We start from the raw sequence: 25605 nt of genomic DNA on the forward strand, positions 1-25605 counted from the left end.
TAGTTGCATTTCTTGAAACATTTCTTTTCTCTAGATATTTGAAACTATAAATAATTTGACTTTTGACACAAAATCTTATAAATACCAATATAGAGCTCTTGTCTCCCAATTATAGAATATTTTTATAGCAGAACAAGAACTAGATTAACTAACCTGTGTTAATTTTTTGAAGATCTGTTTTTACTTTAATTTGACGATGAAATGCATTCTCTTGCCGCATACTAGTGGATCGCAGGTCTGTTCTGTGTTGCGGACAGTATGGAAAAAATAATGCTAAATGCGAATAATAAAATCGTGCATATAGTGTTTATTTGGATACAAAACTGTCACTTTTACTATGTCATTTTGTATTTTTGGGTTTATATCTAGTTCCTGGTAATATTTTGGTAACTTTGTACGATAAACAAAACACCACTTGTGTCCAATGTAAAATCGAAGTCCTGAAGCAAACCTAGTTTCTACAAATAACATTATTCTGTTGGCAAACCCTGGGCTGTTTCACTTGGAAATCATTTTTCCATCTTAGTGGATATCTAATATCTGCTGGATTACCTTCTTCTGGACTTTTGCTTTGGTTATTAAGGGCTGAAAGCAGCTGTGTCTGTGCTTGTTGTGTTGGGTACAGGTCAGGATAATCTTAGAGATTTTCTCTCAGTAAATAGTTACTAAATTTCCAGAGAAGAAGTGCTAATTAACTTCAAAGTTGTCTAGAAGCGGTGCTGTTGTGGCGTCTCTCTCTAGCGATATGAGCTATAGGTGTGTGTGTGTGTGTGTGTGTGTGTTTTTGTCGTTATTTTCTGTGGCCTGCAGTGCTTTTGAACATGATGTGCCAGATGTAACAGAGAGGGATGCTAATTATGTGAGAGGAAATTAGCATAATCTCAGCCCTGATTTAAGCAGTCAGGTCATTACCATGCGTTCAGTTTGCTTCAAAGTATTAGAGCGTTTAATATCTAAAGAAAAAGACCAATTACTGCGAGAGCTGTGATCAAACACCATATGCCACATCTCTGCGGCTTCTTCTCTTTTATTCTGCATTTTCTTGTAGGAAATTTGGTAGTGAAAAGATTTTTCTATCCAGATATTTGTTGTAATAACGTTTCTCTCTGGCCCTATGCAGAACGCCTCTGACTTTAAAAGGAATGTGAAATCATAATCTTATTACTTTATCAATACATAGAACATTATTTAATTTAACAAACTTTAACTACTTCCTTTTCAGGCTGTTGTGTGAGTGGGAAAAATAAGATTAACCGATAAGTAAACAGCTATTAAGGCATTGTTTTAATTTAGATAATGTGGCCTTTATAAACTATAATTAACAAAACTAAAAGTTGGAATGGTTTACAGATGAATTTAAAGCCAGGTGATGTAATTAGAAAAAGGTTAATGTCATTAAGATTACAACAATGATAGAAAATAGTAAATTAGAACTTTCATTAAAAAAAAAGACTCATTCATTTATAATAATGTGCTTTTTTAGTGAAATAGCAGAAATGCTACAAATAAATTATGACAAATTATGTAAAAAATTATCTGAATTTAATGGTAAAAGACTGTAAAATGCTATGGTAAAAACCTAAACAGTAAGTTCCCTTACAATATTCTGTGAAAAATTGTAATAGATCTAATGGGACAATTTTACAGTAAAATACTGCTAAATGTACAGTTTTTGGAAGAATGGGTCATCTTATCTTGTTTACAGTGTAAAAACCATAAATTGACATTCCCAGAATTCCCTGTGTGACAGCTCACATTTGATGTTTTTAATTTAAATAATTATGTTTCGTCTTAGTCTTTTGTCATCAGTTATGAGCATTAGGGTTTCATGTTGATAAATGAATGCTAATTGCATTATTTTAGTGTCATGCATGTTACCATAATGTTACCAATGTTGCCACATTATTTTAAGAGTACAATTTTGGCAAATATTTACTTTTTTTATTGTAAATTTAATATATTTTTGTATTTATAATAATTGTATATTTTGTACAGCACATATACAAAAAGTTAGCATCAATAAATGGTAGTTAATTAATAAATATAAAGTAATAGAATTGTATTAAAATATGCAAAACCTTTTTCCGTTTTTAAGTAATTTAATCCAAAATCAATGAAATTCTGCTTCACAGTTAATTCTTTTTTTAATTCTGTTTTTCTGTCCATGTTGTTTGAGTTGTGGCAATAGGCTGTATGAATGTACTCATCACTTGAACAGAGCTGCAGAGCTCAGATTGGGGATAGATCAAGAGCCACACGACACATTTAATCTGATTCTGACAACTCTTGAAAAACTGCCCACATTACTCAATTCAGAATGGTCTCCTCGTCTCTCGTCTAATTCATCTCTGACCTCCCACACAACACTTGCCTCACACTGGATTGCTTCATGACACTCAAAAGGCCTACTACATTTCTCCAAGCAACACGATTGTCTGGACTGTCGGGAATCTGATTGGACATGTGTTGCCATGAGCAAGAACGAGCTGCAGCATCCCAGCTCCCCGCGTTTGCCACCAACTTTCTTTGCCCCCTGCAACTGTCGGATGTAATTTTCCATAAACAGAAGCTGTTTTCATTCTGCATGTTTATAGTGAGTAGGAAGTCAGCTTTCATATTCAATTTGACAAGCATCTGTGCACTTAATGACACTTGGGACGTTAACCTAAGATGTGACTAATGGGACTAAATGGAGGTGAAATAATACCTAAAAAAGTTAGTAGTCACAAAATAAACCGATGAGCAAAAACATTATGAACACCTCCCTCATATATTGGTCCTTTGCGTGCTGCCAAAACAGCACCGATCCTCTAAGGCAGTGGTTCTCAACACGGGGGGCGCCGAGAGATCGGAAGAGGGGCGCAAATTGTTTTCAAGACAAAAAGACGTTTCTTGTTGATGTGAAGTCCGACCTTGCGCAGTACTTGGACACCCCCTGTGGCTAGCGCAGTTGTCATACCTTGTAGACATTTTCGACAGGCTGAATTTGTTGAACACATCGATGCAAGGGAGGGATGCCAACATCTTGCTTCTTTCAGACAAAAAGTCAGTGCATTCATTGGCAAATCGGCTGATTAATAAAAATGTTGACATGTTTCCCAAATTTGTTGACTGTATGCAAGAGACAGGGATAAATATCTCTCCTTTGGTTAACACAGTCGGTCAACATGTTGAAGGACTGATACAGTTCGACTGTTATTTCGGTGAGGATTTCACTTCATTTGCTTGGGTCAGAGATCCCTTCAGTTGCCCAGGAAAAGACCTTTCATGTGACATGGAGGAGCAGTTAGTCGAATTAAAGAGTGACACCTGATTGCGACACCTCTAAAGCTCTTGCTCTCTGCCTTCGTTGTGGTTGAGTGTGATGACTGAATATCTGCAGTTGCCTGATGTCGCCATAAAATTACCTAAAATTTGCCTCAACTCATCTGTGCAAGTTGACTGCCTTGTAAACCAAGTACCAAAATTGTCTCCAGGGGGAGAATGACATAAGGTTTGCGCTGTTAAACAATTAACCGCGAATTGCATATCTTTGTAAAATGAAGAAAGCACAGGTGTCCCACTGATTGATTTAACAAATGTCATGGCTAATGAGACGCGCCCTTTGTCCCAATTTACATAATTTAAAAGCAAATGTTTTTAGAAATCTATATTAGTTGATAGATAGTTGGGGTTTGGGGCTTGGGGGGGGCTTTAGTTTGAGAACCCGCTCTAAGGCATGGACTCTACAAGTCCCCTGAAGGTGTCTTGTGGTCTCTGGCACCAAGACGTCAGCAGCAGATCATTCCGCACCTGTAGGTTGCAAGGTGGAGCCGCCGTGGATCGAACTTGTTGGTCCAGCACATCCCACAGATGCTCAATTGTATTGAGATCAGGGGAATTTGGAGGCCAAGGCAATACCTTGAACTCTTCATCATGTTCCTCAAACCATTCCTGAACAATGTGTGCAGTGTGAGGCCACGTTCCCTACCACTGTCATGCAGGGGTGTACCTGGTCTGCAACCATGTTTAGGAAGGTGGCACATGTCAAATTGACGTCCACATGAATGGTCGGATTCCCAGCAGAACTTTGTCCACACTCCCTCCACTGTCTGACAGTGCATCCTAGTGCCTTCACTTCCCAAGGTAAATGGCGCACATGTACACGTCTGTCCACGTGATGTAAAAGAAAGCAGGACTCATTGGACCAGGCAACTTTCTTCCACTGCTCCAGGGTCCAGATCCGATGCCCGCGTGCCCATTGTGGGCAAAGGTGGGGACTGTGTTTTGTGACACATTCCTCCTATAACCATCATTCAAATTTTGTGTGACTTGTGCCACAGAAGAACTTCTGTTGCCTCGGACCAGACTGGATAGCATTTGTTGCCCTCGTGCATCGTTGAGCCTTAGACCCCTAACACCCTGTCGCCGGTTTGTGTTTGTCTCTCCTCAGACCACTGTTGGTAAATTTGTTGGCTTCGCTGTTTCAGAGATACTCTGACCCTGTCGCCTTGCCATAACAATTTGGCCCTTGTCAAAGTCACACTTAATGTTGATTGTGAGATCTGATTGTTTGCTTACCATCTAATCTACCCAGATCTTAATATGTGGCCTTGTAAGGAGATGATCAACGATATTCTCGTCATCTGTGATTGCTCATAATGTTTTGGCTCAGTGTATATTATTCTAGATATTAGATATTACAGTATCTGAAGTGACATCAAAACATTTACATAAAGAAATATTTGATTTTGACATGACTTGATTTTTTGTAATGTCACTGGCATGAAGCAAACAAAAATAATGGCTTAGAGACTAGTGATGTTTGATTCTTGAACGAAACATTTTTTTTAACCGGTCAAGCGGCTTCACAGAATCACACTGAATTGAACTTTGTTTTCAGGTTGATGATGCAAGACACACATCCAAAGTAGCATCCATGCCTCAGCCCAGAATGAGCCACTGAGCATGACCCGACAGGTTATAGAACCGAAGAACTGGTTCAAAATGAACAAATAAAATAAAACTGACGCAAAAAGAACCAAATAAGCTGGTTCCAGCTGTCAAAGGTTTCTGAGGGTTCTGGTCATGCTAATTGGCTGGAAACATCTGGTCATGCTTATTGGCTTATTACGCCTAAGTATTTTCAAAGGTAATGATCCAAAAACATAATCTATGAACTTAATTCAAGTCGACACAAAAAATAACCATGAACTATGAGCTTGACTAGACAATAAACAATGACCTGGCACGTAGAACACAACAACGTAACATACAGTACTTTAATACTTCAAGACCATGACACATGGCAAACATGAGGGCTTAAAAGGGGTTCAAAACTCAGTTCCTGAAGGGGAAACAGCCCTGCAGAGTTTTGCTTCAACCCTAATTAAACGCCAGTGATGGGTGCTTTCACAACACGCTTCTTTGTGAAGCTTCAAAACCCTTGCGAATCATTTGTTTCGAACCAGTGATTCGGAGCGCGTATCAAACTGCCAAAGTCACGTTATTTCAGTAAACAAGGCTTTGTTATGTCATAACTTTCTAAATGTTTCTACGTATCTATGATCTCTGTGAACCCATGAACCAGTATCCATGGCTGCGTCTGAAATCGCATACTCTCTTGAGTAGGTACTTATTTTGAATAAATAATTACTTTGCGAGTGCTTAAAAGTATGTTCTACATAGTATGATTGTGTGTAGTATGAATGAAATCTGGATGTTGTCATTATCACGTGACCTACCAGCATCAGTTGCGTCGTGTCACTGCCATTCACAAATCCTCTCCCGTGGCATCATGGGATAGTAAAGTGTCCCATCGTATGCACACTTCAGAATCTCATCGGAAGTAGTAGGTCATCCGGGTACTTTTTACGTACTCTTTTATGAGTACTGTGAATTCAGACACACTTCTTTTGTCACATAGTTTTTTGCCTACTACATAGTAAGGAAGTATGTGATTTCGGATGCAGCCATTATGATTTTTATCAGCTGGTGCAACTTCTCCAGAGCGGCTGCAATGGCTGTCATGATGACAGCTGTTTTAAGATTGGCCGGATTCATCGCATGACAACGATCACATGTTTTTCGTGTTTATTCTGACACCTTCACCTTCAGTTCCACTAATGTGGAATGTAATGTAATGTCTTTTAATGTAATTATGATGTTATATTGTGTCATGTTTATCAACATAAAACTGACAAAAGAAATACTTCAATGGTATTTAAATAGTATAGGCTTATGTTCTTGTACAAAGAGACGCTTTATTAAGCAGTACAGTCGCATCTGATGAAAACATGACATGATGAGAAACAAGCAGGAAAGAAACCACATGAACAAGACCATGATTATGAGGAATTTCAAAATAAAAGTCATGACTTTTGACGTGAAAACGTGAAAAATGAAACACAAACAAAAATCTGGACTGACATGAGTCAGTATGATAATAAACACAAAAATATATTTGTTGTTGAAACTGTGTAAACAACAAATGGAACTGGAAGATAAGACTATAAAAAGACACAAACAAGACTCTTTGCTTTCTCATTTCAGAGGTCCATCTCATGCCACTGTAGTGATGGATTCACTTTTTGCCAGTTACAAGCTACGAAATCACTGTTGTGTTATTCTGGATATTTTCTCTTTTCTTAAATCTCCAAAGCATAAGCTGTTTCTTTGAACATTTGCAAATGAAGTAGCCTTACTGCAGGGCAAAGCCGCAGTAAATTTTTCGTTTGGCCGAAGGCATCAACACATCAGAATATTAAGAAGCTTAAGCAAACAGTTTTGTTATCCAAGCTGGATTATGTGAACTTTGCAGTATCATTCTTATAGCTCTGAATGTTTGGTGGTGCTTGCAAAGGCAAGTATTACTAGAACTATTGCTCATACTGAGGCTTAGTGATTTGTACAAACCCTTAACCCTAAGTATTACAATTCCTGGACCATCTGTACTACGCACATGAATCCCAGACAGCAACATAGTGTCGGCCCAGATCCGGGCCACATCTGGTACATGTGGATTCAACGTGCACCAGATATATTGCTGTCTGGGATGATGCTTAAAATCATGTGTCTTATTGAGGAAAGATGTGCTATTACTCTTGTAAGTGTGTAACCACATAGCAACTAACCACTCTGAAAACCTTTGCAACCGAATATAGCAGCATCCTGGATGCGACCTACAACAAGAAAATGTAAAAAATACAATTAAATGTTCTTGACCTTGCTGTACATCTTCAGCTTGACTTGATTTGATGTCAAAGTGCAAACTTTCCCATGATTCCACTTTCACAGCTGCCATAACCAAATTAAAGATGTCTAAAGAACAAGAACCAAATACGTATTCACAGACCTGGTTCTATAATATTGTCATTTGCTATGCTTATTAGATGCTGCTTTCCATATTATAGCATGGTGACAGGAAGTAAATAAAAAAGCTATGAATATTTGAATGGTCATTTACTTCAGGAAAAGGATCATAAATCACAGACACACCCGCATTCACAATTTACAGGGTGCATTGCAGACCGACAGGCTAAGTGTTGTTATAAGAATAAATTGCCCCTGTAATATGTTAGTTTTGGTTTGATTACTGAAGCATTTTTCATCAATTGCACCAGCTCTCAGCATTGGGTTTATAAGATTCCCTGCCGACTGCATTGCCTCTGTCTTTCACATGCGATGTAAATCTGTAAATTAAATCGATAAAACAAACTGACAACTTTATTAAGCCCCTTTATGGTGAGAAGTGAATTGAAAGGCGATAGCAGAACATTTAGTGAATTGAACAATAAACTAGGTAGAAACACTATAAATAAATCTCACTTTGCTATGGACGGCATGCCAGCTTGATTGATTTAGACCGTTGTTTATAAGAAATGCTCTTGCTGGTATGCTCTGTATTATCCACATTATAAAATATGATTTCTTATTGTAATTACTTTACATGCTTTTCCACTTTGCTCCACTCCACAATGTTGGTCTGGTTTTTGCACAAAAAAAAAATCAGACCACTGGTATTACAATCATTGGGAGAAACTGTAACCCCCAAAATGGCGGCTCTAGTAAAGTAAGAGAAGTAAAAGAGCCAAGTCGCCTTTACTCGCACATTGGCTGGGCCAACCTGAAATGTACAGCTTTTTAGCATTATTTGAGGGTAAGAAACAATGCCAAACAATACCATTAATATAAGATTGTATTGCTCATTTGAAATACTTTTTTAAAATCCGAGTTTAGCAATTAGGCGTAACGTCTGAGGCTGAGACTTAGGACACCACATACTGGGACTTTTCCCTGAACACATGGACACCTGGTCACCCTATTATGTTGATAATTAGGTACCTATTGTTAAAGTTCAAAACTGACTACTTTAAAGAAAGGCGATGCTGTTTCAAGTTAGTTGACTGTGTCAAAGGAGACGTTTCTGTAATGTAAGACGGGGGATCTGGTGACAGCAGGAGCGAGGCACTGAGGAAGTGAAACGTTCCCTTGCGGTTTCAGCTACGGCTCACCTGACAGACGGCTCATAAATCACCCCACCTGTGACAGCTGATATCTGTCACTTCATCTGTCAAGAGATCTCGTTCATCCTAAACTTAAACATTGCTTCAGTGCCCTGAGAACTCAAGAGCTCAGTGGATGATTTTCCTCTCAATCTGTTGTTTTTATCTGTAAAAAACTCGCAGAACAGTCTAGGTATATTGCAAACCCTACTGAGTTGGCCCGCTGTCTACAGAGCACACCTTCCTATCATGTAACCGTCCTGGACCAGTGGCAGTTTGAAGGTGTTTAACAGTCGTTGAGAAGTTTTCCGTGAACTCTTTCCGGTGAGCTGTTTCAAACCTCTGAAACAAACTTCGTTTTGGCCAGACTTTTAGGACATTTAGGGTCACTTCACCTCTGAACACCAGGTTGCTAAACACCAAATCCTGTATGAAAGAGGAACAGATGTTAAATGTGTGTCTTAAAACTTTTTCAGACCATATACATTTTTTAAGAATATACTACAACTCTAGGCTGGACTGAGAACAAAGTGTCAAAGGAGGCGCTAGATCTTCAAAAATGTTGTGTATCTACCTTAGTAGGTCAAACTAAATGTTAAATGTCCTTTTTTTTTTAGCATATCTTTGCATGCATGTATATATATATATATACATGCAACCCTTTTACCAAAACATAGGGACTGTTTAAAACCACGATTCTTTTGATATTATTTTTCTAGAAAACAAAAAGTGAACAAACATATAATTAAATCATAAATAAAATGTACAAAAATAAAGCCTACAGTATCATATTTGATGACACGCATTTCTAAGGTCTAAATTATCAACATGATCAAAACTTTGCTGAACACAATCTACTACTTGCCTTCTGTCTGATTGATTGACATTTTAGCATATAAATGGCCTTTTAGTATAAATCTACAACCGTCTGCATTCATGTCGTGGTACACGTGTCTTTTTACTGTAAAATTTTAAATTGTTAGTAAAAATTTAGCACTTTCTGAATCAACTTACTTGATTATCCATACATAACAATAAACACATTTTAAAATATCACGTCAAAAGTTAAACAACAAACTGTTCCATAAAATATATATATATATAGCCTATATATTTAGAGGATTAAATAACTTGGATTAAATAGTCAATGTTCGGCTGACTACAGTCAACACTACAATTTGTGTAAAAATGGAATGGGAAAAAAAGGAAATTATTATTTGTCTTCTCACCATGTGGGACATAACTCATTTCTTATTTGATGAACTTTACGCAGTTATTGAACTGAATCAACGCTTAAGAGCTGAATTGAACTGTGTTTGCATCACTGAATCATTATTCCTGTTTATCACTGCTTTTAAAGAATCTGTATTGCATAAAGCGCTATATAAATAAAGATGACTAGATATGTAACATACTTTCATGTCTGCTGTCTCTCCCCTCGCTTTTTTTAAGAAGCATTAGTTCAAAACAATTTCTTCTCGCACAAAAGGGAACTTGCATGAATAATCCAAATGCTGTTCAAGTTTGTGGCCTAATTCCACGTCTTTCTTCAATTCTTAATTCACAGTGAAAGCCATGCAGAAGTTCTGTAGACTGTGACATCTACAAGCTTCCAAAATAGCTCTACAAATGGCTGTGGGGAATCATTTATTTATTCAGCTCAAATTTTACAACTGAAGACACAGTTCATCTTCACAATGCATAATCACAAATTTACTGACTTTAGATTTTAGAATATGATAATAAGATTTAGCAGGATTCAAACTGGCAATGTGAAAGTTGACTTCATACAACGTAAAAGGAAAAGGGAAACATAATTTACCAGCACCCAATATGACATACAGTATATATACTGTACATGCCCTTATTCACCCAAACCCAAACAAACACTTTATATCTAGATATGAAGCAAAATACACTGCAAATATCTCATCTCATCAATATCTGAAAACTAAGAGACTTAAAAAAACCCCAATAACTTTAATTTACTGGTGAATAAAGCTTAGCGAACATGTTTTTTTGTGACCTTCAGAATCGCTCGGCATGTTTTTGCCTTAAATTAAATATCTTTACTGCATTTGAGACAAACTGGATACATTAGGGAAAACAAGTTGCCTTAAGAGAAACAGATATTATATTTACATGTTCTAGTTTGGGATCCACACAAACATTTTTTCCATTTATGTACGAGGCAGGTTTATGTATGCCGTGCCTCTGAGAAGACGAGAGGTTAAGACTGAAAGTGCTAACTTCAAAACAAACCTCTCATGCGTGTGAATTGCACAACCTTGTCGTGCCATGTCAGCTATAGGAGAGGCCATCAAGCATCAATGTCACGCATTTAATATTTATGGCAGGAAAATCTCCCAGTCTTCCGTGGTTCTGAGCGAGCAGCAGCCCGAGGAAACTGTCTCTGGGGCCCTGCTGTTCCCACAGACGCTTCAACACTGATTCTCACATGATGGGCACAAAACAGCTGCGACAGAGAACCAAGGAAGTGTGTTTAGCGAATACATTTGAGATTAGAGATGCTAAGTGTCTTGGGGGGAAGCTTCAAAAGAATTTATTTAAAACCTTTGCATTGTTGCCCGTGTGGAACACAAAAGTAGATGTTTTGCAGAATGTCTGAGCTGCCCTTTTCCATGAAATGAAAATGTGATTCACAATTCAATGCTAAAAAAAAACCCCAAACATGCACTCCTAAAGTTCCCCTGTAGTCAATAATTGTATCCCTTAAAACTCATCTTTAATCACCAAAATCACATATTTAAAAAAAAAAAAACTCTTCATGATTTAAAATAGCTTGAATGTAACTCTACACCCTTGCCTTATTTAGTATACGTGGTTCTATGAATATGCAAATTAGCCCCGCCTCCACTCACTCATCTAGCTCAGAGATCCTGATTGGTTACAAGGTAGTTTGTGATGCCAGAAACACCAGTGATTTCAAACTGCAGTTTTGAGACTGTCTTTCAATCATATATTATTATTTAGTACTAAAAAATAAAATGATGGTGCCATTTTTTGAGTCATTATTGGTAGAATTCCCAAAAATATTGTTGGGTTTATGTAACATTCTTTGCACTAGAGGTCATTTAACTACTTCTGCAGTTCATTTAACACTCGTATTTTAACACTTTAACACTCTTGAGTGTGGAGAGGACTCCCAGGAGAGTTCATTTAACAGTTTTTGCAGTGTGCATAGTTGTGGCTGTCCACCCATTTTTGTATATTTGAATGCATTTATTCCAGTGTATATTCTTATTTTTTGTAGGTTTGCATTCATTGTTGTAAAACACTTTGATCAACTTGTGCTGTTTCTAATAGTATTTAAGTTTGACATTGTAAGTATTAAAACAACAATTGTATACTGTTTCATTGTAATTTTTTTATAGTGCCACTAAATTTGTGGACAAGAGAGCAAAACAGCTAGGTGAACTGTAACAGGACTCAGGATCTCACACACCTTAAAGGCAAACACACACTTCACTTTCTCATAAAAGCTTTTGTGGGTGCTGCCTAAAGATTCCAGAGGACATTGAACAATTGTATTCTTTGACAGACTACACAGAATATTTGTACTTTAAACATTAATTTGTCACGTTGCAAGACAAATAAAATGAATGGCAAAAGTAATTAAAATGGTGACCAATTACAGTGCCTAAATTACATGCAGTACCTCCACATATACATGAAATGGTTTAAGTTAAAAATGATATGCATTGAAAGTATTTTTAAGACAGTAGTTGAGATAACTGTTGTGTACATACACAATGTTTGGTTGACATTGCTGCTGTGCAGGATTTTTTTTTTCTTTTTTTTTTTACTACATGAAGAGCTTTTGAATAAAATCTTTTGATATCTCTGCTCTTCAGAAAGAGGTAATTATAATAGCTTTTTTCAATTTCTATGCAAAACTATACATTGCAGCAACCTTGATTTGGAGTTTTAAATGCTAAAGAAAGCACTTTCCTCCAAACGCAGAGACCATAGCAACATAATTGGTTTTCTGAGCGGTGACACTGTGTTTTTGCTGAAGGAGCCTCTCTCCGCTCTTGATTTCTGTGGTTGTGCAAGGAGAAGCCAACAAAAGAAACATGTTTACCTTGAACATTGTCTTTTCTGACTCTTTGCTGAGTGGAAACAAGATTGCATGAGCGTCTGACATTCTCTAAAGAAGTCCTCTGTAATTGCCAGCACTGCGGTTTGATTATGGTTGCAGCCCATGGGGAGTGTGTCTGCCTGTGTGTGTATGTGTGCGAGTGCGTTTCACCTTCTTGAAACATAATTAGAATTTCTTTGCAGTTACTGTAAGGTTTTTTTTTTTTTTCACAGTTTGTTCCTTTAGTACAAACACCTCTGCGTTGTATGATTGTAAGTGTGAATAGTAATTTGGATTTTGGAGGTTGCGAACCTTAAAGGTATATCCACACTGACAGTAATTGAATGGCTGCTCTGTTGGTTACTACTTTACACTGTATCGGGTGGTGGGTCACTTCATTCAGCTTCATTGTCTGCACTCCCATTGGTCATCACAGTGTTGCTGCCTGGATGAATTACATAAGGATTTCTTTTTGGATTTCAGAGACACTTTCTTCACTTTACCCTAAACAAAGGCAGCATTGCTAAAATGAGTGGTTGGGTGTTGTCACCACCAAAGGAAAGACAAAGGCCATGTTCACGCAGCCCCAGACAGCAACATAGGCCCAGATCCGGGCCACATCTGGTACATGTGGATTCCATGCGCACCAGATGTGGGCCGGATCTGGGCCGGCACTATATTACTGTCTGTATTTGTCCTGTATTTGAGCCATTAAAGGGGACCTATTATGCAAAATTCACCTTTGCATGCGCTGCGTCAAAATCGCGTTCTGTCTGAGTAGGTTCTACATTTGATTTTGAACCGTTCAAAAAAGTATGTTCTACATAGTATGAATGTCGGAGGTATGAATGAAATTTTGTCACTGCCATTTTGTTACTGTCACGTGACCTACATCGTCAATTGTGTCCCATTCATAAATCCTTTCACGTGGCCTCATGGGATAGTAAAGTGTCCATCGAATGTGCAGTATGTAGAACGTCAGCTTCAAATTTCAGCTTTGCATAACAGGAATAAATCTCATTGTACAGTATATTCAAATAGAAAACAATTATTTTAAATTGTAATAATATTTCACAATATTACTGTTTTTACTGTATTTTTGATCAAATAACGACAGCCTTGCTGAGCAGAAGAGACTTCTTTCAAAAACATAAAACAATCTTTATTATTCCAAACTTTTTGACCAGTAACAATAAAAGGAATAAGTATATATTGAGAAACTAACATTTATAAATTATTTCCTTGGATATAATTACAGTAAGTTACTGGCAGCACGGTTGCAAGCAAGTTGTATTTATAGTATACAGTACTGTATAACTACTAAACCGCATGTTACTGTATTTTTACTGTTTTGGTCTATTTCTACTGTATTTTATAATACTATAATATCTATATTGATTCATTACTGCTAAATATTAGTAACTGTAATAATGACTAATAATGATACTATATATTATAATTAATATATAGTTACTATAGTATACACATAAATCTATAGTTAGTTATATTGGATAATACTAATATACAATCCAAAGTTCTTCTAAAAAATATTTGTATTCATATTTATACAGTAGTTCAAATGACAATATGCAAATGAAACAGAAACAGAAAGAAGAACAAAGTTCAAAACTATAACTATTTATACTTTTCTCCCTTACTGTAAAATAAAATAAATAATCATCTAAAATTTGGGAAACAAAGATGCATCTAGACTATAAATACTAAGGAATATAGATGAAATCACACAGCTGAGTGCCGATAAAAGCAGTGCTAACAGTCTCAAGGTCGGAAAAGAGATCAGCCCTTTTTTTAATAATAAAACACATCAGTCAAATATAACATTTTCGCTGGATGGGCATAATCTGACAGAAGGTCCACCAGAAGCACCCCACCCTCTATAAATATTTATACACTCAATCGAGTGTAGTAAAAAGTTTTTATTTTTTGTCACATGATTTAAATGCACGAAAGCTTTCATTAAAAAGAATGTAAGGAAGCATTAAGCAGGACGGCAGTGTGGTTGTCCAGCGGGTTATTTCTGTGCTCGTGTAGGCTGAACATTCTGCACTGCCTGAGAGGACGTGCAGGTTGCCTGAGCTCCTCACATCAAAGCACTACAAACACTGTTTGAAATTCAGTGAAAGTGCAGTTAATAATGCAGGAGAGGATGTGCCCAGGGAAAACATGTTTGGCGATGCCTTCTCTCTTGCTCGGCTGTTTAACTGCACCCTATTTTCCCGATATTTCAGAATTTGACTTCAGGGCCAGTTTGGTTTGGGTTTGGTGGATTATCAAAAAAATCATCAAAGATCATAAAGCAAACTGATACTTTTTTCACATGATTCTGCCAAAAATGCATGCGTTACCGCACTGATGTTTTTGATTTTATCCAAGCAGAATCAGACCGAGCAGGCTTAAGATTTTAAATAGGCTGAAAAGTTCCTGAAAATTCAGCAATATAATGTTTGTTTCGGTTGAAATCTATATCGCTAGCTAATGTTTTTAATTATACTTTTGGTTTTGAATTTAGTATTTCTATTCTTATCAGTCCATTTGCAGCTATAACTATCATAAACAGCATTTTCAATTACTTTTTAAGCCACAAACCTCTAATACTCTTTGGGCCCTATTTTAACGATCTGAAACGCAAGTGTCAAAGCGCAAAGCGCAAGTAACTTTGTGGGCGGGTCTCGGCGCTGTTGCTATTTTCCCGGCGGGATAAATGACTCTTGCGCCAGGCGCAAATCTAAAATGGGTTGGTCTGAAGTAGCTTCATTATTCATAGGTGTGGTTTGGGCGTAACGTGAAATAAACCAATCAGAGCGTCATCTCACATTCCCTTTAAGAGCAGGCGCGCTTGTTCTATAGCGGATTCCTATTATAACGGCGGATTTGCCAGGCGCGCGCCAGGAGCGGTTCACAGCCGAGGAGAGCAACGTTCTCAGGGACGTTGGGGATGGAGAAACCCACCCAAATTAACTTCGGTTAAAAAGGCGTATGTTAATTTGGGTAAATGTGTAAGCTAGATGTATGCTTTTATAATAAATTGTATATCTATCTATCTATCTATCTATCTATCTATCTATCTATCTATCTATCTATCTATCTATCTATCTATCTATCGTAATAATGTATGATTTGCAAAAATGAAAACTGCTGCTTCTGTGTAGATGAGAGAATCAAAGTGTATGCGCGTTGTGCACACGCTATATTGATTATGGCATGCGTCCTTAAAATAGCATATGAATAACATGCGCAACGCGCCAACTAGTTTTTCCTGGTTAGTGGCACAACTGTTTTCTAAACCTGCAAAATAGCATGAAGGAACGTTTGCGCCGGAACACGCCTCCTTTTTTGCGCTGAACCGCCCAGGGAGCGCAAGTTCATTACCTAGTTTAGTGACGTGCTTCTGTGGAGGGAAAAGCGTGCTTTGCGCGGGTGCAAAATAGGAATGATACATGCGTCGGTGTAGAAAGTCAATTGCGCTGGGTGCAAGATAGGGCCCTTTATCTCATTGTTATATAACTTCTCTTACTTGGTTACATGCCCCTCTCAACTTTTGTTTTCGAAGACAAAATATGTGGGATTTTTTCCTAATTGTCTTTCAAAAAAACAACAACAACAATAACAACAACATAAATAAAATATTTAAAGGCACACTATGCAAGATTTGTGCCTTAATATAACAGCTTCGAAATCATTTCGATGGAAAACGAACAAAAACGGAAAGCTGAATAATGTGTCTATATTTACAGACCAAAACGGTGTGGTTACCAACATTCTTCAAAATATCTTCTTTTATGTTCTGCAAAAGAAAGAAAGTCATACAAGTTTGAAACTACGCAAGGGTGAATAAATGTAAATAAACTGAATTTTCATTTTCGGGCAAACTATCCTCAAAGTATAAAATTATTTTTTGTAATGTAACGTGATGCTCTAAATAAGAAACTAAAACTGCCAATAGGTGGTGCCGGTGGTAAACGTCTTAATGAGTAAGTCATCGTTCATTCAATTCGATCAAACGGATGATTCATTCATGAATGAAGTAAATGGTTCTCTTTATGAATGGGTTCACCTCAAAACACGGATTCATTTAGAAACTAAATATTAACTTCTTATTTATTGAACTGTTGTATAAAATTAATATCACATTTGCACATGCTATTCTGGTCGAAAACAGCACTCATGTGATATTGCGCTCATTACTCGTGTGATATTGCTTAACTACTGTATATCATATGCTATTAATATGAGACAAAGACTAATTGCAGGGGCATTTTTTGCCCTGATATATTGATTTTTAGGGGCATTGTAACTGCATTCTATAGGCTCCATCACGCAGTGAGTTGTTGCCCTGCTTCATGCTCATCTCTCACAGATATTCAGTTGTTTTTTATCCTGGTTTCGTTTTCATGGACTTTTAGTTTGTATTTATTAGTTTCCTGGTCTCTTTGTCTAGTTTCCTGCCACTTATTTATTGTCATAGAGATTCATTTATTCAGCACAGGTGTTCATCATTATTTGCTTTGTATTTAAGTTGCAGTCTTTTCAGAGTTCATTAACATGTAGAGGTTATTTTAGTTTGCCTGCCTTGTTTTGTGTATTCTAGTGTGGATTATTAAAGCCTTTGTGAATCTGACCTTCATCTGCCTGTTCTTCCTGCAACCCCCTGTGACAGATGACCGGACCTACAATGGATATAGCAGCGCAGTTTGCCACTCTGGCCCGGAGTGGCCAGAACATTATGGATTTTGCACTGCAGTTTTGCCATCTAGCTGTTAGATCTCAATGCAATGACGAGACAATCAAATCTTTGTATTGAATCGGGTTTAACTACTACCATCAAGTAGACCTCCCAGACACCCAAGGACTTGATTGGAGGGAGGTGATACTTCAATGTCTGGAGAGTGTCTACCCCTGATCCATGACACAGTCAGACCCAGAGCCCAGCCCACCACTACCCTTGACCGCGGTGATTTAGACAGAGTCCCCGACAGACAGGAGGCTCCTGGTTGAGCCAGAACCCAAGGAAGAGAGTACAGCGCCGACCATCGCCCCAGAGCTGAAGCCCCAGAGTGAGTCTGACCAGGGGTGTGAACCAGTGACAGTACTGGTGGTCTTGGATACAGAGGACTGGCTGATAGATTTGAATTCAGAGGTACTACTTCCCACCCTACCCCACCCTACCCCACCCTGAACCATCAGTACCTTCATTGCTGGCCCTGTCCAGCACTAAGACTATTTCAGTGCCCTGTATTCACTCAGAATTATCATCACTGATCCTGCCTCCCTCTCCCGCCTGGCACTATAAAGCTATGCCAGTCCTTCAGTCCATCTTCAGCTAGTTCCCATAAGCCCTTCGTCTTACCCTCTAACGCCATGCTGCATAGAAAAGCCTCAGGTCTTACCATCACAAGCTTCGCTTGGGCTAGTGGATCCCCCGGCTCTGCCTCAGGTCGCTGATCCCATCGCTCCACCTCGGCCTGTCGACCTGTCAGTTTCGCCTTGGCTACTCCCACCCTCGGCTCCACCAGAGACCCTTGGCCTTGTGGCTCCATCAGGCTTCCTCGTTCCTCCGGCTTCACCTCGACGGCAGTCACCCTGCCTTTGCCGAGGACTTGTGAGCCATCCACTGCACTCCATCTCTCCACCCCTTTGGCTCCACCTTGGTCCTCGTCGCACTGGCTACGCCTCAGTCCTCAGACGCTTGTTGCAGTGCCTCCCCCTTGGTCACCAGTGCCAGTGGTGTCGCTTGGTCCCATCGTCTCTCTGTCTGCGCCTTGGGCTCCCCTAATAATGGTTCCGTCTCCGTTGGTTGTCCTCCGGATGTTGTCAGCTACTTCACCATCATGGTTCCTCCCTCCATTGACTCCGCCGTGGGCTATCGTCATGGCTGAGCTCTGGGTCCACACCAACCTGGCCACTCCGTCCATCATCTCTACCCTGGCTGCTTCTTTCTTCCTTCCAATCCTCCTTGGTCTCGTCTGCCTCCTCTCACCATCCCTTCATTCTCCTCCTAAGCCACCTCCTTATCTACAACACAGAGCGAGGCCCCGCCTTCCGGGAGGGGCCATACTGTCACAGATATTAAATCCTAGTATCCTAGTCATTAATTTCCTGATCTCCTTTGTCTAGTTTCCCACTACTTATTTGTAGTCATGGAGATTAATTTATTCAGCACAGGTGTTCGTCGTTATTTACCTCGTTTGCTTTGTATTTAAGTTGCAGTCTTTTCAGTGTTCATTTGTCCAGTCACATTAACGGTTGTGTTAGTTTTCTTGCCTTGTTTTGTGGATTATAGTGTGGATTATGATAACATAATTATGATGAAATATGACTGGTGACTTTTGAGATTCAACCAGGCCACATTGTAGTTTTAGTTTTGTAGTTAACAAACCTTCTCTTCATTTATTTCAGCTGGCTAGTAACCGTTAGTGGTGGGCAGATCGAGGCTTCGTGGAACACTAAAACAGTTGAAGCAAATTTGCCACATTGTGTCGAGGCTTTGAAACAATCCGACACCCGTCTCCACGTGACCCCTAGTGGTCAGAACAGTGTAAATGCAACAAAAACCCGGGCCAAACGCATTAAAAACACCTTTTACAAATCTATTGCACATTTTTTATTGAAAGTTAAATCTTTCAAACGCATTTATCTTATCATCTCATAAGATTATCAAGTGTATATATGTTATTTTATCAATTGTCAGGATTTGTTTTGTTTGTTTTATGAATGGCTCAGCTAAACAGGCCAATAAGACCATTATTCATTTTAATTATACTAATGTCTAATTAAAATGTCTACAAATGTATAAAACTGATCAGAGTTCAGGTAAAACCCACAGACACTTGTTCATTGGTTCTCAGTGACTCCTCATGATTCATGGGTTGGCAGAGATCATCGCCCCCAGCGGTGAACCACTGAAATTTCGAAGTGTTTCGAAACACTTATAACATAATGAAGCCTTGTTTACTGAAATCACGTGATTCTGGCTTTTTTATTTAGTTCCTTTTCTTTTTATTTCAACAGAGGCAAGGATCCGGAGCAGCTGGTGGCAACAGCAAAACCTCTGGGGCACAAGGTACTGTGAAAATATTCCACACGAAACCAAACACATCATAGATCTTTAATAATTTTTTGGCAGCTTCTACAGTGAATACAAACAGTATGTCCCAGGAATTCTTTGTCTTGGAAGAGAAGAGATTCATCATGTTTTTGAGTTTGCCCCAAACAACCTTTAAGCATACAGAAAAGCCCAGCATCCCATCTGAAATCTTCAGGCATAAGCATTCTAAAGTATTCCCTGACACGTCCCACCAAACAATAATGTTCTGCGCTCTGCTCAGTGAAGGAAGAAAGAGTCTGGTAAGCATTTCAAAATTTGTGCCTGTGTATGGAAAAAAAAAAAAAAGGCTGAAGGAGACGGCAAAAAAAGAAAAGCGTTGAAGCAATGAACACGGTCCCCAGCGTTTTAGCTGCACGCTCTTATGAAAAATCCAACTACCGTAAATGTATCTGAACCAACAAATTGGCCCATACATCTTAAATCAGACTTAAAAGACTTGAGGGTTTTTCTGTTGTTGGTTTTCTACCTGATGAAGTAATGCTCTTGAGGACTCTGAAGCCCCGGGGAGAGCTGGGTACAGAGCTTATTGGGCAAGGCATAAGAACTGCATCTCAAAGGAAGCTGGTTTCACTGAAGCTTGAATCTTCACGGAATTGCACGGTCTTATTTGCAGATGATGCTTTAGACATGAGAACATAATATTGTAATGCTAGCACCAACTCTCTTACTCTAGTTTCAGGAATGATGTTATACTACATACAGTACACATTATAGTAAATTGCACTATAGTAAAGCTTCTGCTAAATCCAAATACCATTCAGTGACCACAAAATGTATTTGGATAGTTATACCACATAGAAATATCTGAATTTCAATGCATCAGACACAAAATATAAAATCAAGTAAACAAATGATGCTAGAATTCATTTCGCAACAACTAAACTTATTGGATTTATGAAATCAATTCCCCTCTCAAATTTGTTATATTATTAAATACATTTACAGGACTTGCTACTGCCAATATACTCTCCCATATAGCAAATTTTATCTGGCCCAGCTCCGTTCCACAGAACCCCATTTCCCTCGGCCCACATACCGCAAAGAATGACGGCCCTGTGGTGGCTCAGATCCGGATTAAAGACATGGACCACACATGGGCCAACACTAGCCCAAGTCTCAGCTATTTAATAACCATAACAGGGCCTGAACTGGGCCAAAAGTGGTTTTAATAGTGGCGCCGATTCTCAGCCATTAATAAAACATATCGACACCAGCTTTTAACCAGACCCTCATCCATTTAATAACCCACAACTATCCCTACACTGAGACAGAATAGGTTTTATTCTTGGTACCAATTATCAGCCTTAAGTAAACCAAAACAGAGCCACACCTGAGCCTTATCTAGCCCAGTCCCAAAACAGAATTGTTATCTTTTAGATTTCCTCTCTGGTTTTATACAGTAGTTTTGTGAGATCCATTCTTTGAAGGCATTTCTCATTCAAACTCACCTTACCTGAAACACAGCATCAATGAGCATTTGATATCACTGTCATAAAGCTTCTTGAGGTTTTCATTGCTGAAAATTCCTCCCCTCAAAAAAATCAGGACAAAAGTGGTTGAAAGTGAACAAAATAGACCAGGTGTAAACGGAAATGCGTCTCCTTCATCTACTTGTGATCCGATCAACTAAATCGCATCTTAATACCAGGTGGAAACAGTGCCTGAGAATTAAAGATCGATCGTTTGAGTTCAGCAGCAAGCAGTACCATGATTTTTTTTTTTTTTTTTTTGCAATTATAAAGTCCGAATTGTGAGATATAATTTCTGATATAAACATTGATTTGTGTAAACAGAGAAAGGAATATGGTGAGAAAACCACTCATGTATTGACTGAAACATGAGGCCTGCTCTCTCTAGAGGTATATTTAAAGGATCTTGCTGTGCTTAACGTGTATGTCAAGGTTTCCCTCCTCCCTTGCTTAGATTGCTATTGAATTTGCCAACAGTCTAATGCGCTGTTTCATCTCAAAGGTATTCACTGAGCTGTAATTTCTTAACAATACAACAAATAACCTTCACATCTGGTACTTCCATGAATAGGGCTTGAAAGTCCTTTAAAATCATGCTGTACACATTTTTTTTTAAGCATTTAAAAAGCATTTTTAATGCATTTACTTTATATGAGGTTCAATGTTTTCAAAAACCAACATCCAGAATTGAATCCTTATCTTGAGTTGCTTACACTTTTAACCCCTAATTTATGTTCTAGATAACAATAAATACACATTAAATAAATAAAACCACAATTAAATTAATATATTATCGAGTGATAAAATAATGGTTGCAATAAAAACCATACCTTAAATTAGGCAACCAGTCAGTACTAGTAGTTTGGCAGCAAATATTGGTAAACTTTTTTTTTGCATACCGTAGTTATCCCTCTAAATCAATATGAGCTGTAATGAAGTAATGTTACACCAATTTGTAACAGAATGTGCCTGTAACGATTTAGTCCACTGGAGGCAAGTTGAAGTGAGAACCCAAATGCAATTTATTAACAAAACGTGATCAAACATAAAACAAAGGCATGACAAGGCATGAAACTGGAAACTCAAAACATCGACAGCAAACAATCTACTTTAGTACATGAAACAATCAATACTCGTATGCAATACACCTGTGAATAATGATCAGACGATTAAACCTATGACAAGGCACATGGCAGGATAACATGACAAACAGGGAATCACATGACAAGACACAGAAACATGACAATGACAAGAACAAGAAACAAAACTCAAAACGTGACATAACCCCCCCTCTATGGGCGGCTCCCGACACCCAACAAAACCAAAAAACAATAGTTCAGGAGGGTGGTGGAGCGGAGGCGGTCTTGGGGGAGGGATGGAGGGCCAGGCCCGTGCAGGGGAACGGGACCAGGACATGGCAATGGCGGGCCTGGGCCGTGAAGCTTGGTTGTAACTCATAGAAGCTTGGGCTTGGGCCTGGGCGGCACTGCTTCTGAGGCCTTAATCAGGTACCTACTGCCCCTCCCCAAAATTTTCTTGGGATGAGTCTCTGGCGTGGCAGCCATCTCGGGACGAGACTCTGGCGTGGCGGCCATCTTCGGCGAAGACTCGTGGACTGTAGCCGATGTGTGTGCTGCCCACACACACAAAATAGCTGTGGCCACTATCACAAGAGCTGTATCATCCAGAGCTGACTCAGGTGCAGCGGCCATCTTGTCCGAAGACACAGGCACGGCTGACCTGGCGTGAACAGTCTCTGGCTCGGCCGACCTGGCGTGAACAGTCTCTGACCTGGCAGGCCTGACGTGAATCATGCTGAGAGGATACTGTGGGTTTGCGGAATATAATTCTGAAGTTGTAATACACCCAGTGTTATACACCCAGGCTAATTCAAGTGTTTTCATGCAGAGAATAAAATTGTCATTACATTGATTGTTGTTAGATTATATATAATATATATATATATATTATAATTTTTTTTTTTTATTGTTATTTTTATTAATATTAGTCTATTTAAAGTGATTGTGCTGGGGGGGGGGTTTGGTCAAACTATGGCAGCGATACAGCGAATAGTTGTGCTAAATGAAAGACGGCGCAGTCTGCGGTCCGCATAACGTCAGGAAACGCAGCCCTGGACTGGAAACGTATATTAGTGTATTCAGTGAATTTTATTTCTGTATGGCTTCTGTACACCACTTGCAGGGAGTTTTAGACAGGTTGTGCTTTTTTCCAAAAGCACAGCAGCGCTGACTGTACAGCTGCTATATGTGCGTTTATATGACATTGCAATCATTGTGACACTGTGTGACATTTCTTGCTTGATGCATTATTGCTAATATCATATGAGTCATAAATAATGACTATGTAAAGACATTTTTACACAAAACTGAGTTAAAAGTCCCGTAAACCATGCATAGGATAAGTGGTTTAAAGAATGGATGGATGGGTGGATTGGTGGGTGGATGGGTAAGTGAGTGAGTGGGTTGGTGTTTGGGTGGGTGGATGGATGGGTGGGTGGATGGATTAGATGGATGGATTTGTGGGTGGATGGATGGATTAGTGGGTTTTTGGGTGTATGGATGGATGGGTCAGTGTTTGGGTGGATGCATGCGTGCGTGGGTGGATGGATGGTTGGATGGGTGGATATGTGGATGACTGGATGTATGGATGGTTAGGTGGATGGATGGATGGACGGATGGATGTATGGGTGGGTGGATGTATAGATGGGTGGGTTGGTGGATGTATAGATGGATGGATGGATGGTTGGGGTGGGTTGATGGTTGGGTGGGCAGATGGATGCATGTGTGGATGGGTGGATGGATGGTTGGGGTGGGTTGATGGTTGGGTGGGTAGATGGATGCATGTGTGGATGGGTGGATGGATGGTTGGTTGGATGGGTGGATGCATGCGTGCGTGGGTGGATGGGTGGATGGATCGTTGGATGGGTGGATATGTGGATGACTGGATGTATGGATGGTTAGGTGGATGGATGGATGGACGGATGAATGTATGGGTGGGTGGATGTATAGATGGGTGGGTTGGTGGATGTATAGATGGATGGATGGATAGGTGGATGGATGATGGATGGATGGTTAGGGTGGGTTGATGGTTGGGTTGATGGTTCGGTGGGCAGATGGATGCATGTGTGGATGGATGGGTGGATGGATGGTTGGTTGGGTGGACAAATGCAAAATATTTGTTTAGCATATTAATAAGATTAATATTTATTAATTTTAACATATTATTTATTTTTTTAAATGTTATCAAAGCTTAAGCTAAAAGCCAACAGTCTTGGATGTTTTTGTCTTTCTCCATTCAGGTAAATAGGAGCTGTATTGCCTAGAAAGTGTTATTTTTGCCAGTTGACATTGTGTGTGTAATTTGTCTTCTCATTAGCTCTTAGTCAGATCATTTTCACCAATACAGTACATGCACACTGAATCAGTTTGATAGCATTTACAAATTTTTTTTCATTCTAACCCTATTGTTTGACAGCTTGTTTTTCATCACCTGCATCATTGTGTTTGATTATATTTAGAAGTTAACATTGTGTCATTATTAAAGTGCTCTTATTTTTCTATGCCCAGATGAATCTAAGAAAGACGTCCCTGAGGATTTTGACATCGACATGGAAGCCCCTGAAACCGAGAAGGCAGCTGTCGCTATTCAATCGCAGTTCAGGAAGTTCCAGAAGAAAAAAACTGATGACAAGTCATAGTTGCCAGCGGACATCTCTCTCCGTATGGCCTCATCAGGACAGCATGGTTTGATGTTGCATGTAATAGAATCCATTCTATATGGACTCAAGGGAGGGGGAGGGGAAATCAAGGTCGTAACCTGTCAATCACTGATCTAACCTGTTATTTTACTGCTGTAACTGTGAATTCCATAGTTTATATTCATTTTGGTTCCAGCTTTATTCTCCATTCTGGCCAAGAATATATGTCTTACAAGTGTACTGATGCATGATTTTCTATTGTAACTCATAGAACCTGTCCATTATTTGTGAAAGCACAATATGTTTTCATTGCTGCTTACAAAATTAGTCAGAAACTATTTATTGCATTATGTGTACATAAATATAGAGCAGAACTTTATTTTTGTTGTTTCACACCATTAGTCTTCATCTGACGAATGCTTTAGCATACATTCACATCCCAGCGGAGTTTTAAAAATAGCTTGTCTTTTGAAAGCCATATTGTTGAATAATTCCCAGCTTATCTTACCGAATCCTCACTGTGTACTCAGTTTTCTTTATTGATTCATTTCTGTGTTGAATTCCATGCTGGATAAAAATGACTTGAGAGCGAGTGTTTGATTGTCTATTTTGCTGTGGCACATCATAACATTTCTGTTCATTTTCTTCCTTTGCAAAGAATCATGGCACAGACATTAGCCAAACCAAACACTCACTCATTTCTATCT

Source organism: Squalius cephalus (genome assembly GCF_949319135.1).
Source record: "Squalius cephalus genome assembly, chromosome: 11".
In the NCBI taxonomy this organism is placed as follows: domain Eukaryota; kingdom Metazoa; phylum Chordata; class Actinopteri; order Cypriniformes; family Leuciscidae; genus Squalius; species Squalius cephalus.